Here is a 17,112-nt window from a genome sequence, read left to right on the forward strand (position 1 = left end):
GTGTAGTTTCTTGGAGTCTGTTTTGGATTTGGGCGACCATCTTTTATTTTTTAGCAGCAGATCATCTGTGCCTCTAATGACTAAATGATAGGGAGCGGTGTGTGCGATACATGTGAGTGTTCACGGCACTCTGTGTTCATCCTCTCAGTAGACCGTGACTGGCCCAAAGCCACCCAGTGAGGCTCATGCCAAGTGGGACTAGAATCCGGATCTCCAAAGTCCCAGGCCAGCACTCTAACCCTACATCCCACTGCCTCTGAACTGTCTAAACCCTACATCACACTGCCTCTCAACTCAGCTGTCTAAACATCCATAGGACTGCACCCGTAGTGACTTTGCTGCTAGGATAAGATTTCAGACTTCTCTGCTCATACTTGTTAGTTGGGCCACATCATCGCAGCACTTTAACAGGCAAAGTTCCCAGTCACCCAGGCACAACTGCATCTCCACAAAAGTTTTCCAGAAAGACCAGTTACAGCATTACTTGGGGGACCTGTGATCTGCATTTAGTTTCTTAAAAAGAGGCCTGTTGGGAGTTCATACCTAGAAACGCTTACCACTAATGCCAAATATGTGAGTGCTGGCTGTGATGATTCACTAGGGAGGGGGAGGCACTCTGCACATGCTCAGAAACACTTCCTTCTTTATAATTACTTGTAATATTCCAGGGCTGAGCCTTAGGATTGAATGACACATTATAATCACTGTCTCATAGGACTGCCATGAGAATTAGTTCAGTTAAGATCATTAAGCACTGGCCACTGGTGGTGATAGGGTTAAAATACGTGTGTGTGTGTGTGTGTGTGTGTGTGTGACACCTAAATGTTCACCTGGTATGTAGGAAGGAACCTGCTCTTGTCCTGTCCTTTTTCTATTTTGCTGCCCAGTGAATCCACAACATCCATTGTACTAACAGGAGGAGGAGTGACAAATGCATTAGGCATTTTCCCAAGACCTAGATAGTATTGAGCCTTCTGTCATGATAAAAGCCCAGGCAGAAAAACAAAATCAGATATATTCAGGGCTGCCAACTGACAGGAGAAAACCAACCCAACCTGCTCCTGTGCTTTTGACAGCAGTTTGAGAAGCAGAAATCAGCAAGTGATGCTTTTCGAGACTGGGAGGCAAATATTCTCACCTACTACTTATTTATTTGTTAAATTTATATCCTGCCTTTCCTCCAAGGAGCCCAAGGTGGTATACATTATTCTCCTCCTCTCCTCCTAACTGTGTGAGGTAGGTTAAGCTGAGAATCAGTGACTGGCCCAAAATCACCCAGTGAGCTTCATGGCCATGTGGGAGCTAGAGCCTGTGTCTCCTGAGTCCTGGTACAGCACTCTAACCACTACACAATGGCTGTCTGCTGCGGTCTACATAACAGGAGCTGGTAAACTACTATGGCAACCATATTCAGACCATAAACTTTAAGCTTTGTAAAAAAAAATTTTTTTTTAAAGTACATCACAGCCTTGGTAAGTTTGTGTGTCTGTTATTGTAACTGTTTTTCTCTGCAGAGTTTAATAGGTCTAATGTGATTTTGCAAAGGCATGAGCTGGTAGATAATACAGAGGTTGAGAGTATAAACTAGGAGTGGTCTTCCAGACTGAAGGATCCTAGTGCTGAAAGTTGGAAGGTATTGTATAGCTGGTCTTTCTTTTTCTATTTCTTAACAGATTTTCTGCAGTAAGAAAAAAGACAGAAGCAGCAGTAGGAAAACATGGGAGTGTTAGGAGTGGAAGATGATGTCATCTAGACATACACTCTCCCCATAAAATTCCACAAATGGGACATGATGATGGCACGATAAAATCTTCATAAGGAAGCACCCCGAGTAATGAAGACCCAGATTTATATTCTAATCCCATGAATTTAAGAGGTGACCTTAGCCAAGACAGGTACCTTCTAGCCTCAGTCCCTGCTCCCCAGTATCTGTAATATGGGGGTGATAATTAGAACTGCCAGCCAGCTTCTGTAACTTGATCTTCAGGAATCAGCTGGTGATCTTTTTCAGAGCACAAAGATAAAGGCAATCCCACCCATTTCTGTGGATCAAGTTGCCAGTAAAGGCACAGGTCTAGGCTGAAAAGTGGGCAGCCCTAACAGTAATAATAGCCTACCTTACAGGGCTGGGATTACTGAGAGAGGAATGCTTTAGATGAAAGAGATCAAAGCAAAAGCAGAGGACAGGCTGGTAGGTAAGAGGTCAGGAGGTATAACGGCTCTTCTAAGGAGAAAGAAAGGCCCTAAAAATGGGTTTAAAGTTGCACATGGATCTCCTTTGTCCCTACTCTGGTTCGCCCTTTATGACACTGCAGCCCCTTCAAAATGTCAGCCATAGGGGAAGAGATTTATTTATTTATTTATTTATTCCATTTATATCCTGCCTTTTTCCTCTTGCAAGGAACCCAAGGCAGCTTACATTTTCCTCCTCCTCTCCATTTTATCCTCACAACAACCCTGTGAGGTAGGTTGGGCTGAGAGTTTGTGCCTGGCCCAAAGTCACCCATTGAGCTTCCATGACTGAGTGGGGACTAGAACCCGGATCTCCCGGCTCCCAGTCCAACACTCTAGCCACTACGCCATGCTGGCTCTCATGTACATGAGGAAGGGCTGCTAAAATGAAGATATGAAAATGAAGATAACTACATAAGTAGTTATGTTAAAGATGGGCTTGGGATGGTATAAAGCTGGGATTTAAATCTGCAAGTGCAATCTGCTAACCCAGACTTTCCCCAACCTGGTGCCCTCCAGATGGGTTGGACCACATTTCCTATAATTCCCAGCCAGCATGACCACTGGCATGTTGCTATTGTCATGCTCAAAGGCAGGGCCTTGGCATTGGATGGGGCAAGGCTAAGCCCTGGACATCCTCTGCAACACCAAGGCTTCTGAAGAGGAAGCTGATTCTCTGCCTATGCAGCTGCTGACAGGAGAACAGAGGAGGAAAATAAACAGCAGCACCAGATTAGAGGCCAATGGGGCTGGAGTTGTAGATGGCAGCTGTTAAAGTTTTTGGCAGAAGGGGGCATCAATGATATTGTGTGCTGGGTGGATTCAACAGTGTGGGGACCAGTGAAGGGGGAGCACAATCCACTGATCTGGAGTGGGGCATTTCTGCATTTTTTTTAAATGGGGGGATTCTTTTCCTTAGATCAGATTCCCAAACTTCAGAGGAACATTTCCCCTGAATTAAAATGGAGATACCCTTTTCCTCTTACAGCCCATAAGGGGTTTCTCCTATAGTGTGCATAGAGTAAGACTTAACCTGCTCTAAAAGGAACTTGCCATTTCTCTTTCTGCATGAGTCACTGCTCTGGGCATGCCTCCTGATAGGAAGGTGGCAAACCCAGAGCAGTAACTCATTCAGAGATGCAACAGGAAACCTCTTCTGAGGATGGGGGTGGGGGGATTGTGCTGGGTCTCTGCATTGGGCATGATTGACTGCTCTAGTATCACATCTCATACTGAGCCAGGGCAAGATAACTGTCCCTCTCAGATACACACATCCCAAGCAGAGGCTGATTGGAAGATGGGATGGCCAGAACAGTAAATCATACAGAGACATGCAAAGCAGCCTCCTTTGTGGGTGGAGAACTTGTGAGCTCACAGGAGCTTTTCTTTATCTGACAATCTTATTGCTCAGGGCATACAGGAACAATTCGGTCCAGCACACAGGTAGGGAATTATTTCCACCACACCTAGAGAAAACATTAGGAGTAAGGTTAGTACATTTTAAGGTCCAAACCCAGGGCATAGTTAGAAATGGGGAATTCCTGCATTGCAGTGGCCAGCACGGTGGCACTTAACTTTAGGATGCTGAGGTTGCAATCCTACTTTATCAGGTGGTGTTGGGTATATATGGTGTTAGCTGGTTTAAATCGTTAATTATGTTTTTATTACTGTACTGTTCTTGTTTTAAATCACTGTTTTATTGTGGTTTGTGGTTTTAAATTTTGTACATCACCTAGGGAGTATTTTGCCCCAAAAGGTGGCTTATACATCTTTTAGGCAAAATAAAATAAAATAAAATAAAGGCTTATTGAACTCAGTAGCATTTACTTCTGAGTAGATGGGTAAGCCCTGAGTAAGACAGGAACAAAAGGTCTCTTGGGCTGAGTAATCTTATACACACTTCCCTGGGAGTAATTCTTATTGAACTCAATGGGGCTTACTTCTGAGTAGACATGTTTAGGATTGCACCATTTGTGATCCTTTGTTAGTGGAATGATAAAACAACAAAAATACATATTTTCTTTACCCCTGACAAGAGAAGGGTTTGGGGTGGGGGGCGGGATCTAAAGTGTCCGGTAAGTTAGTCAGAGAAGGGGGTTGGATATTTGATTAGGACCAAAACCAGAAGTCCGGGTGGACAGAAGAAGTTAGAGATAGGTAGGTACCTTGATGAACGAAATTACTCTATTGCTTAAGGGCCGCTACTTCGATGCGATGAACCCATTGGTCACCTACCCTCTTTTCTTGGTCCACTTGTCCTGATCTTGATTCCTTTTTAAATTCGGAGAGAGAGGTGATTAAAATAAAAAAGACATGGAAAGAAAGACTGCGGTCTAGCCCAACCGCCCCACAGCGATCCCCAGCACTGTAAGAAGTTGCTGGGAGAAATCGCAGAGCAGAATGTTGCGGGAAGCAACGTTCCAATGGAACTTTTCTCATCAAAGGCAGAGAGTTCACACACTGTAGAGAACATTCGAAGCTCATTGCCGTCCGACAGTTTGCTGCCGAGGTCTCCGCGGTCGACTTTTGGCTACAATCTCTCTCTCTCTCTCTCTTTTATTTTGGTAAATCTTCTAGAGTAACAGTTCCACTCTCCCCGTTATTATTCAATTATTATAATTCGAATAACAATAACAATAATAATTAATAAGCTTTTCAAGCATTAAAAAAATGATAGGGGCGGGAAAGGGTTTTATGGTAACCGAAACCTGGCCAGAAATGGATTCTGCTTTCTTTATTTCATTATTCCTCGTAATGGTTTTAAAGCCATATTAACTCTGAGGTTTCTAATCTTTTAAAAAATAAAATAAAAGGTATTTTAAGACATTTTAGGTGGATTAGAAAATTACCAGAAGGGACACTTTTTAGGTTTCTCCCCCCCCCCATCCCACCCCCGCGTTATGCGTTCAAAGTTAGGGACCTACTTTAAAAGTCTGAGTTTTGTTGATTTTTTTCTACCCTTTCTTTTAAACACTTCACTCCTTATTTCGAGGCGGGCCGCATTTTATTTTGGAGATGTTATTTTTAAACTTGAAGGTTTCGTATTTAACGTTTCATTGAAAGGGATCGAATGTTTATTTACGAAAAGAAAAACACCAATAATGGCTAACTCGGGTAAAATGGAAACGGGGGAAAATGGGAGTCAGCTTCATTTTACATGATATCTGGTGTGAAAGTACTCTGTAATGTTTGGTCCTATCTTAAATACACTAAACAGAGAATAAGCCCCCTTGAATATATTAGGCCTTACTTAATGAGTAAACAGTCATTATATTGTAAGATGTACGGGTGTATACTATATCCGTTTTAACATGTTCATAATGCCCTTAAGGAGAATACTTGGATCTGTTCATATTTTCACACTTACAAACCCACCTTTCGGCAAAGGATCCTGAGGCGGAGGAAGCAACATAAAATAAACAGTGTAGTGTTGGACTAGGACAATAAATCCCCAGGAAGGCCCTTGGTGACCTTGGACCAGTCACGATCTGTCTGCCTAATTTCCCTCACAGGGCTGTTGTGAAGATAAAATGGAATGTGGGTGTAGAGTACCTCCAATTCCTTGGAGGAAACACTGGATAGAAACGTAACAACTACACAAAATAAAAATTTTAAATCTCGCGTTGTTAAACGTTCATATAAAACACAGCAACAGCAAGCAAAAAGAAAGAAAGAAACGTGGATATATTTAAAAGGTTCATATACCGCCTCTCCTAACACTGGAGGCGGCTCACCAAAGTCATAAAACAATACATTCCTGATTCCTAAAAGCCTGATATAAAAGAGCGGAGACCAAAGAGTCAAACAATAACAGCAGGGCCCTTTTACAGTGCAATCCTAGACCCGCTTGACTGGGAGTAAGCCCATTGAACTCCATGGATCTTACTTCTGTGTAGACCTGCTTAGGATTGCGCTGTTACGCCGCTTGATAGCCTGATCTTGGGTAAAGGCATTTCCTTCGAAGTCCCAGCCATCTCGTTGTGCCTGAGGACCTCGGCTTTTAGATTTCATAGCACCGACAAGCAGCCGACCAATGACTTGCAAGCAAATCCCATGGATCTCAGTCGGACTGCCGCCTGATGAGCTCGGGATAAGGCTTAAAGTCAACGGTGGGTCCTCCCACAAAAACTCAGGCCGCGTAATAAAACGGTTAGTCTTTAGAAGTGCCGCAGGATTGCTGTTTAACCTGCAATCGACTAACACAGGGTAGCCTTCTGTGACTTGCTTACAGATTTATAGATTGGAGGGGCGGGGGGGGGGGGGCTTGGATCTCACACGTGATTTAGGAGTTCGGTGGGCTCTTACTTACAGGTAAAAGAGGTGTCTGTTGGCAATCAATTCCTTGGAAAACACTGGAACATCCAGAGATAACATCGGTGAACTCGCGATTTTATAATTCGGACAGAATGTCTTTTAGGCTGAAATTCTATACACGCACAAGCTGGGGAGTAAGTCCCATTGAACTCAGTCGGATTTACTTCTGAGTAGACACGCATAGGATTGCACCTATGGTAAACTTTGGTAAACTTTGTTAAGAGTGCAGTCCTACACATGTCTACTCAGAAGTAAGCCCCACCGAGTTGAATTGGACGTATTCCCAGGTAAGTGTGTGAAGCCTAAGTGTTTGTTTATCCATGTGTTGAGGCTTGCCAAATTTCCGCATGTGTAAACCGCCTCAGAAAGGCGGTATAGAAATCCACTGAATAAATAATAAATAAAACTAGTATGCGTGAACTCTCCTCGCGGCAGATACCTGTCTTTTTACGTGTTGGTCTATAAAAATGTCACGTACATTGATACTATACGAGCAATACAATGTACATCCATACGCTTCTTAAAATACCAAATAAAAGAGCCAGGATTCAGCCAGATCACTCTCAGTTATTTCGAGGGGAGAGTTGAGTACATAGAATTTCTTCTATTGAAACCTATGTTTACTCAGAAAAAAAGTATCACTGAGTTCAAAGGCACTTACTTCCAGGTAAATTTGCACAGGATTACAAGGTTATATTATGCATTATTTTGGCTGGATCGTGCCCTGATCTTTTTTTTTTTTTTTAAATCCTCGCTTACAGAGGATTAAAAAGGACTAAAGGACTATGCGGAGCTGGGACCAAATGCTTATTTTATATTCTCGATAATTTTGTGATGGTCCTAATTGTTGCAATATAGCGAGGTAGTAAGGTGAAGAAACACACACAATTTTGCCAATCTATAGGAGTTGATGGCTTATGGAAAACGTTTTGTAACATCTACGCTGAATTAAGTATGCGAGGCGCATTTGATTTAGAGCAGTCACCACTCGTGTAATTTACAAGTACGACTGGCAACGTAGGAGGTCGTAGTGCAAAACGCTGGCCTCTGGAACACGTAGCCTAAATTTGTTACTGTCTATACATAAGCAAGGACCGACAGCCGGACCCCCCCCCCCCCCCGCAATGGAATGTAGACCAAATGTTTCCGAATATAAAATAGCAGACAGATACGCGTGTCTCTCGCTCTGTGTGTACTAGTATATAGTATTTTGTTAATTTTATTTAGCACCTCAACCACTACACACACGGGCTCCCTTGACTTCAGTGGAACGGCCCTGGATGAAGTGATATATGGATCGCAGCCCAAATCCACCCCTTCCTCGTTTTAAAAACACTCAGGTTAGACCCAACCTCCGACTAGCCACGCCATAATACCAGAAGTCAGGCGCAGGCAAGTAAGTACTCTGGTAGTATATTTAAATGCATATATGTGTGGTGGTTTCGGGGGGGGGGGGGAGGTGCCTATAGGGAAACATTCCTGCGATTTTAAGGCTGCAATCCTATACACACTTACCTGGAAATGAATCTCATGGAACTCACGCAAGAGGACTTACTTCTGAGTAAATACATAAAGGATTCCACTGTAAGTTCTACGATTTGTAATTATTTCGCCGTACACACACACACACACACACACACACTGTACTCTTAACAGTGGAAATATGTGTCCTAGATGGGCACATGCCCACAGATCACGTACATCCACAAGTAAGATTACATCCTTTTTATTTATTTTTTAAATGTAAATACAGTGGAGGTTTTGCTCTAGTAAAGCAGCTGGGGGTCAGGGGTCGGTAGGGTCTTTTCCTATGGGTGTTTACTTCTTTGTCTCTCCTGAACTTACAGAGAAAGGGAGTTTGAAGGAGGAGAACGGCGAAAAATCGGTCCTCTCTCTCGTAGTGCTGAAGATGTCTGAACTCTGAAGAAGTTAGACCTATACCGATAGAACCGACTGTTATCCCCACACCCTCCACACGCCCAAGTCATAGTCCTTTGGGGGCTGTATAACCGCCCCCTTTCTGCCCAAGCACACACAGGGGGCACAATCCACTCCTCTTTGATTTCAGTGGGAGAGAAAGAGAGACAGAAGCGCTCCCTGAAATCTTTCCCGTTGGAATCAAGAGGTGAAGTCCAACATACGTCCTGCTTAGAGTAGAGCCATTGAAATTAATGGGATTTAAGTTAGTCGTGGCTAACTTAAATCCCATTCATTTCAATGGGTCTACTCCAAGTAAGACTTGTATTGGATTTTCCCCAAGGGGGAGTTCGGAAGTGTTTAACTACTGGCGATGAATGGTCGATGCCCATTGCTTGGCCGTCAGTCCCACTGATTTAAAGCAAGCGCATTTCCAAGGGAATGTACGTAAGAGTCATTCCCTTTAAAAACACGCGCGCATGCACATAACCCGAACCGAACTCGGGGCGTTGTCCCCCTCTGGGTCGGCATGTATGGTCTTCAGGGCTGAGCTCCTCTGCGGGCTTCCTGAGGAAGAAGCCCCACCCGACACAGCGGAGTTACTTCCGAGGGAAGAGCGCTTACGACGAGTTTGGTATCCACGCAAACCCCATCACGGGCGTTGTGGGGCTATAGGACGCAAAAGCCCTGCAGGAGCATCAGTCCAAAGGTCCATCTAGTTGAGCATCCTTCTGTGTGTCCCACAGTGGCCAGCTAGTGTCTCTGGGGAGCCCACAAACCATGAAACCAATCGCTTGCCTTTGCTTTTGCTCCACCTAAAATTCAGATACTCTGCCGCTGAACATGAAGGTTCCATATAATCATAATGAACAGCCATTGACCGACCGATCCTTCACGGCTGTGACTGATCTCTCTTTCAAGCCACCATGGCCAGCCCATCACCGCATCTCTTGGCTGTGAATTCCAGTTAATTCTGCGCTCTCTCGCCTGCCCTGATCTTCCTGCCAACTGCCAAGCAATCTCTTGGAATGACCCCGAGATACGCAAGCGGTATGAGAGGAGGAGGAGAAACGCACGTTTCTCTGTCCGTTTTTATCCAGGGGATGCGATCCGAAGAACGGAGGGAAAGGATAGGGAAGGTCTCCCCCCCCCCCCCCGCTCTTCGGCTACTCTGAAAGCCACGGACTCTCTCTTCCCTGCTCCATAATTCAGAAAACTTCTCTTCGATAATTAAAGAGGACATCCCTTGGAAAAGAATCGAATCTTGAACCGATGAGCAATTTGGGAGGGGTCTGTGTGTGGGGAATTAATCGCCCCTAATTGACCGCGCAAAGGTGAATGGTTCCCTCTCCCCCAGCCCCCACCTCCAACCCAGTGGTACCAAGGCCGGGGGAAGGGATCGAACGCCCAGCTCGCCTTTCCTGGAGTAAGCTACCGACGTCCTACACTCGCCAGTACTTAGGCTCGCGGGAGTCGTCGGGAGCGCCCTGAAGTGACCGCCAAAGTGTGCGTGTTGGTGGAGAGGCGAGATCTTAGGAGATTCCCCCCCCCCGCGCCGACCTCCCCTCCTCTTCCATATTTTGGTGCGCCCCCCATCCCACCATCGGAAGGCAAATCACCCCTAGATCGCCATCGAACTCGCCACTTACCCGGCTCCGGCGCGGTTTTTTCTCTCTGCTAGTCCCGTCTGCCTTCAGCTGCGGAGGAGCGATGGGGAGAGGAGGAGGAGGGGGAGAGGAGGAGGAGTGGGAAGATGATGGGGGGGGGGCGCTTCCCCCCTGCTATTGTCTAAAAAGCTTGCATGGGGGGGGGGAATTCTCTAGACACAACAAGTGGCGCGCCAGGAGGGATGTGTCTCGGCGCCCCCCTCCTTCACTCCCCTCTCCCCACAATGCTACCTGTCATTCTGGGAACCATGGGAGGGAGGGAGCAGTGGAGACCGGCAGCGCTTGCCGCGTAAGGCTGCAGTCCTAGGGACGCTTGACTTAGGAGTCAGTCCCATCCGGTGGAGGCTGGTGGCTCCGATTCCGGTGGGGCTGTAAATCCACTCTGGGTTTCATTCAGAACCAGCCAGAACTCTCAAAGAGCTATCCAGGGTGCTGAACCCCAGTCTCAAAATAGGTTCAGCACCGTGGGTCGCTCCTTTAGAGTTCTGGCTGGTTCTGAGTGAAACCCAGAATGGATGCAAAGCCCCACTGGAATCGGAGCTACCAGCCTCCTCTGGTCCCATTGAAATCGGTGGGGCTGACTTCCGAGTCAACCTGCGTAGGGTCTCTGCTGTCAGCGTGTTAGAGCCTTGGAGGTACAAATGTCAGGCCAAAGCCACCAGGTGTGACTGGGGTTGTGTGCTGATAAATTGGGCGCCAGTTCAGTCAAAGAAATAAAGTAGCCCCTTGTGGTGTTCCATTTCCATTAATTTACTATTATTCTTGCTTTGATGCCATAGCAAAAAGAGATGGGTGTATCTCTCTCCCCCCATAGGGTTGCCTTCATTTGTTTGCACAAATGCTGGCACCTAAGGATGTACCTCTACCCCCACCCCCAAGCAAAGACATGTTTTTGAAGGATAGAGCTGCCTTCCCCAGCCCTCCAGATGTTTTGGACTACAACTCCCACGAACCCCAACCAACGTGGCTGCTGGTTAGTGACAATGGGATTTGTGATCCAAAACAATTGGAGGGTGCTAGATTAGGGAAGGCTGGAACAGATCTAAGGGCAATGTGCCCCTGAGCTTGCACGGAGTGTCTTTTGTAAAGGGAAAGCTCCCACACCTGTCTGGAGGAGTCTGGCCAGGTGCACTGTGGGATGTGGTCAGTAGTGCAGTGATGCCAGGACTCACAAGGAGAAAGTGACAGCACTTTTTTATTGGCAGGGACACTGTCCACCCTGCTTGGACTTCCCTTTTCCCCCTGCACTTAGCAGCAATTCTCACAGTAGCTGGGGCGGGGGTGGGGGGATGAATTTTCTCAGCAGCAATATATAGTTGGGAGGGACCCCTGTTGTAATGCAAAGTGTTTTGGGGTGGTTTGCTGTTGAACAGGCAATTAAGACCCAGTAGCTTTATAAAATACCTGCTTCTGGTAGAGATGAAACCTGCTAGAACTGGGGGTGTGGCTATGGAGGCATGGCTATGGAGGCATGGCTATGGAGAATTTCATGATAAGCATCATGTGGCGCAGAGTGGTAGGCGGCAGTATTGCAACCGAAACTCTCCCCACGGCCTGAGTTTGATCCCAGCGGAAGCCGGGTCTCGGGTAGCTGGCTCAGGTCGACTCAGCCCTCCATCCTTCTGAGGTCGGTAAAATGAGGACCCAGCTTGCTGCGGGAAAGGTAGTCACGACTGGGGAAGGCAATGGCAAACCACCCCGCTACAGTCTGCCACAAAAATGCTAGCGCAAGCGGCATCCCTCTAGGGGTCAGTAATGACACGGTGCTTGCACAGGAGGAACCTTTCCTTTCCTTCAAAAGTTGCTGCTACACTACTGAATGTGGTGTCCTGCTGGAAATGGCATTTGATCAACAGATGCTGGGCTGCGCTAGAGGTTGCTTCACTATCCGATGGGGGGGAGGGGGAGAAGTTCTGGCTCTATCCCAGGCTGGCTGGTGAATCAGCACAGAGCGAGGAAAGGAGAAATAGGATACCTTCTGGGCCAAATCCCTCCTGCAAAAAGGTGCTGGAGCTGCCATGTTCCCCTTATGAAGGGGCAGAATTCCATCCGAGGGCCCAGGGCGCTGTCCCTTGTTGCAACACAAAAAGGCCTTCACTGCGTATTTATGCCCGTTATATTGGGTGTGGGCAGACTTTGGCTTTGCAGGATCTACTCCCCTCCCCCCTTTTTTACTAGAAACCTGAGGTCCACTGATAGCATCCAGGCTCAAAATGGCCCCGGGCGGGGGCGGGCAGGGGAGGGGCCTGACACAAAATATTATAGCTCAAGTTGCAGAACCAATTAGCTACTTGCACCCCATGCACTGGAATAAGCTGCACCATGTACACAGACCAATCTACGTCCGAGTGATTACAGATCAGGGATGCTTCTGACACACAACAGCTTAAAACTGGCTGGTAGAGCTGCACAAAGACCTGGTCTAATGCAACCAGTTAATATTCATATTTTACCAGGGAGGGACAAAGTCAAGCATGGCAGAGAGGTTTTTTTTTTTTTATGTCCAACTTTACTTCCATTGTTAAACTAGTGGTGGTTAGAAAGGCTTGTCAATCTATGGCAAATCACCCAGAGATCTACCAGCTGATCCTGATCTACCCCTCATCCTCGCTACGTCAGGTCTTGTGTGATCTACTCCCTCTCCTGCCCCTGTGGTTGACTAATGTGGTTATCTGCAAAGCATGACTGTTTACCTACTCAGGAACTCTTCATTGTTAAGGTGTAATTGATCTGTATTAACTGACCCTGAGTAGGCATTCTTGTTCAAGAACATAAGACAGGAGTAGGAACCTCTTGAAGCCCCAGGGCTGGATTTGATTTCGGAGAAGCTCTTGTGGGGGCAGGGGGATTCCATTGTTGGGCAGGGCTGAAGGCAAAAGGGGGCAGGATCAGAAGGCAAAAGGGGTGGGACCCAAAATACAAGAAATTCCAGCATATTCTAGCTTGAAGCTTTTCCTGCCAGTAACTCAGCCTTAGGAGAGGCATTTCAACCTTTTAGAATGGGGAAAAAATCACACAGCGTCTGCAAAGCCACCAAAGGATGGGGGGTTGGGGGCTTATGGTGAGGCCAGAGGAATGGGGCATGGCCATCTGCAGAACCACAGAGGTCCAGATAGGGAGCCCAGGAGGGCTGGATTTGGCCCCTGGGCTTGAGGTTCCCTACTCCTCACATAAGACCACCAAGGCCCACCATGCATCCTTTGCAAGAATCCCAGCAACCAGCAGGTTACAGAATAGTCCACCAGAAACTGGCCAGGGGCCCACTGGTGGCCTGTGGCCTGACTTCTGACCAATCATGCAGGATAGTACCAATGTGGCCTCCCATGTGAGGGCTTAGTGCTCTCACATGCATGCACACACACACACACACACACACACACACGAAGGGAAAGAACAGTTCATTCAGAAGGCGTTTTTGTCTTTGCATCCTTCTACTCAGGAAACTAGTAAAAAAACCAACATTTTGGTTGGGCCAGTAGCATTCTACCTGGGTGGCAATGCTATTCATGTCCCAGACCTCAGCTAGAGAGCTGTATGTCATTTGCATTTATCTATGTTATCTTTAGGTCTTACCTGGTTAACTTGCTTTTTCCCTCTATTGTACCTCAAATCTATTCATCTGTGGATGTGTATTTATCGGCCGATAGGTATATGCCCATCACCATTTCTATCCTTTTCACACATCTAAAAAACAAGATCCTTGCTCGTGGCATAATAATATAGCTGGATTATTTTCACAGTGAGGCTTTTGACGTATTACATTCCTATTCCACCCAGTAGCCGAAGTGCTCTGGGCAGTTCACAACAATTCCATTCTCCTTTCTTTTCTTTTGCATTTCCTGAGTCTTTAATGTGACTGTCAGGTTACATCAGCCAACCCTGTGTTTCTTCCATAGCACAGGGGATCGGAGCCTTGCAGGGGGAAATGGGTGAGTGGGAAAGATGTGCTTAACTTTTCATCTGCCTGCTGGTTGTCCCCTGCAAACAATCCCCCCATCCCTGGAATGTTAGATCTCCCTCTACCCCCTGCCACGCACACACGCATGTACTTACAAAGAGCCAGGCCCCCAAACTGAATGTAAGCCCAGGCTGGGGTGGGTGGGGAGGGGGCAGCCAGAGGGCATTTACAGGGGAAACACAGGGGGCACAATCCTCTCTTCCACCCACTAATTTATTTCCCCCTACAGATGCCCCCTCTGCCCCTGCATTTGCATTATCTTGGTAGACATAGGTTTGGGAACCCCTGCCTGCTGAGATCATGTGTTGTTCCTAAAATGATCTCTGTGTAGGGATTGCACATTATCACATGGTGCACACCACAAACATAAAGGGTCAAAATTGTGGCAGGAAGGCCAGGCCCTGACAACTCTTTATTTGGTGAGGATGACTGGCTTGGATCCAGTATCTTTGTCCTGCCAGCAAGAAGATATTGCTTGTAGAATGGGACTTCTACGTCCTTTCTTTTCCCCTGCAGCCCACCCCCTGTGTGTCCTCCAAATATGTTCTGGAGGGTTAGGGGGATCTTGGAGGAAACCTGGATGTGCTGCAGGAGGGAGAAGAGGATGTGGAGGTTCCGTTCTCCAAGCTCTATCCTTCTGCTGGCAGAATGTCCATGCTGGATCCAACCCCTTGGAATTTCTGACCTGGAGTTCATGAGAGTCTCAGGGGTCCTGAATCCCCCACTGGAAATAAGGAACGAGCATCAATCGCATTAACCTTCCTTGACTTTTGCTGCGAAGCAGCTTTGGTGGTTCCGTAAGAAAGCCAAGTCAGGGAAACAACTCAGGATGGAGCAAAGTTAATCAGAGACCACAACCCAATAAGGGCAGAAGCATTTCCAGGGCAGACCCAAGACTTACCTGCTTCTTCCAGGCTCCTGGGCCCATTCTAGAAATATCAGAGGTGGGTGCAGGGCAGCCTGAGCTGTCCCTACCTGCACTACACTCACTTCCCATGTCTTGAAGCTCTGTGGGTGCACCCCGAATCAACAGTAGTAGATGAGAGGAGATCTAGCACTAACAGCAGGTGCATAAAGCAAGGGTGGGCAACTTGTGGCCCTCCAGATGTTTTGGCCTACAACTCCCAGAGCCCCCACCACTGGCTATCCTGGGAGTTGTATGCCAAAACATCTGGAGGACCGCAAGTTGCTCACTTCTGTCATAAAACCAGCATGTGCTGGAGGACATCCCCAAGGTTGGAGAAAGCTAGTAGCTCAGGACCTGACCTAAACTTCACTTCAGGACAACCTTTCTCAACTGGGTGCCCTCCAGATGTTTTGGACTTCTCCATTAACCCCAGCCAACATGGAAAATGGTCAGGAGTTGTAGTCCAAAACATTTGGACGGCACCAGATTGCTCTAGGAGAAAGGTGGAGGCAGAGCCAAGAGGACTCTCCTTGACTTAGTGGGAAGGGCCATAGCTTAGGGGAGATCACATGCTTTGCATTCAGAAAGTCCCAGGTTCAGTCCCTGGCATCTCCAGTTAAAGGTGGGGGAAAGGATCAGGTTGCAGGGGATGGGAAAGACCTCTGTCTAAGACAGAGATGCTGCCAGTCACAGGAGACCATATGGGTCTACATGGACAAACCATTTTGACCTGGTATGAGGCAGCTTCCTATGTTCATATAACTCCAGCAGTTGGTAAGTACTTGGGTGTGCTCTTATCACTGCTTATCAGAGCAACCTCCCTGTTACCTCAGCTCCTCCTGGTCAGTTTCTAGGATGTAGGCATGACTTGTCTGTGGCTCACGTGCAACTGCTGCTTCTTTGTGGCTCCAGTTTCATGTCTTGCCTTGCATCTGTCACATGCAACTGAAGAGCCAAAAAATGATTCCTGTCTGTCTAAGGTGGAAGCGGTGCACTGAATTCTTTAAATCCTTCCAGAGTCCACAGGCTGCACTTAAAACATTAGGGCTGTTCCTCAGTGAGAGCACTCTTTGGCTGCAACTCTAAACTCCCACTGGGACTCACCTCTGAGTCAACTGGCTTAGGGTTGCACTTTGATGGATGCTGATCAATCATCTGAGTTTTAACCCATCAGTGAAATCTGCATAACTTTGCCTATGAATAAAACCATACTTTTGAATGGGAAGAAAAGTACATTCCTTATTTTAGACGATCTGTGCATGATGCGCGTATGATGTGTGCATCGTGTGTGCACTGCAGGCACCACCTCAGAAGTGCGGAGGAATATCTCTTCTAAGTATGTCTACGGATTTTTAAGTACTATTAAAAATAATTCATCTTTTAAAAAATGTCCCGTTTAACTGGAAAGGGGCTTTTTAATTGATCAAAAGATTTTGTTCAATCTTACTGATTAATCAACTAAACATAGCAGTGCTATAAAAATCCTTTAATATTTTGGTGTGTGAACACAAATTCCAAATAGTGCTCTTCTGAGGGGAAACCTATGTAAATATAACACAGAGAAGAGTACAGACTCAGTATCTGCTTATAGAAAATGCCCTGATAAGGCTATGCTCCCTCTGTTATGACAGTTCCACCCACAACAAAGGAAAAAACAATTTACCCTGTGGACAGTTTATACATATTAGGACTGAATGGCACCACTATCTTGGATTCTAATTCTGAAGCAGCAATAACGTGTTTCTCTGGGGTTACCTAAATAGCAAGGGCAGTGCAATGGCAAGGACACAAGAGGTCATAGGAGAAAGGAGAAAGGATTAGCTTGCCGTGAAAATTGTTGTTGTTGTTACAAAAAATAATGCTTAGATCAACATGTACCCTTCCTTTTGTTAACATTAATACTACTATGAGAAAAAAATAGAATCAGTACATACTGGCATATTTTTTGAAACGATGTCCCTCTGGAATAAGACACCAATGATTACCTAGAGGAGAACTAAGAATCTGAAGGGTTACTATTAGTGCATTTTGATACTTCTTTAGCAGCACAGTCCTATACATCTCTACTCAGAAGTAAGCTCCAGTGAGTTCAATGGGGCTTGCTCACATGTATGTGG

General features: G+C 46.5%; 1 protein-coding gene across 2 annotated transcripts in view; it reads right to left on the reverse strand.

Moving 5' to 3' along the window:
- The window catches only part of LOC146353442 (LIM homeobox transcription factor 1-alpha-like), a 120,188-nt gene extending 115,549 nt beyond the window's left edge, over nt 1-4,639 (reverse strand). Inside the window, exon 1 of one of the 2 annotated variants that reach the window (XM_084836434.1) lies at nt 4,468-4,639. The gene's annotated coding sequence lies outside the window, so the exon portion shown is untranslated. The remainder of the gene's footprint in view (nt 1-4,467) is intronic. The other variant, XM_084836433.1, reaches the window with a different exon arrangement.
- Nucleotides 4,640-17,112: the final 12,473 nt, after the last annotated feature.

The sequence above is a fragment of the Heloderma suspectum genome, chromosome 2, assembly GCF_057233095.1.
Source record: "Heloderma suspectum isolate Gila_16-S chromosome 2, 16-S_ref, whole genome shotgun sequence".
NCBI classification, from domain to species: domain Eukaryota; kingdom Metazoa; phylum Chordata; class Lepidosauria; order Squamata; family Helodermatidae; genus Heloderma; species Heloderma suspectum.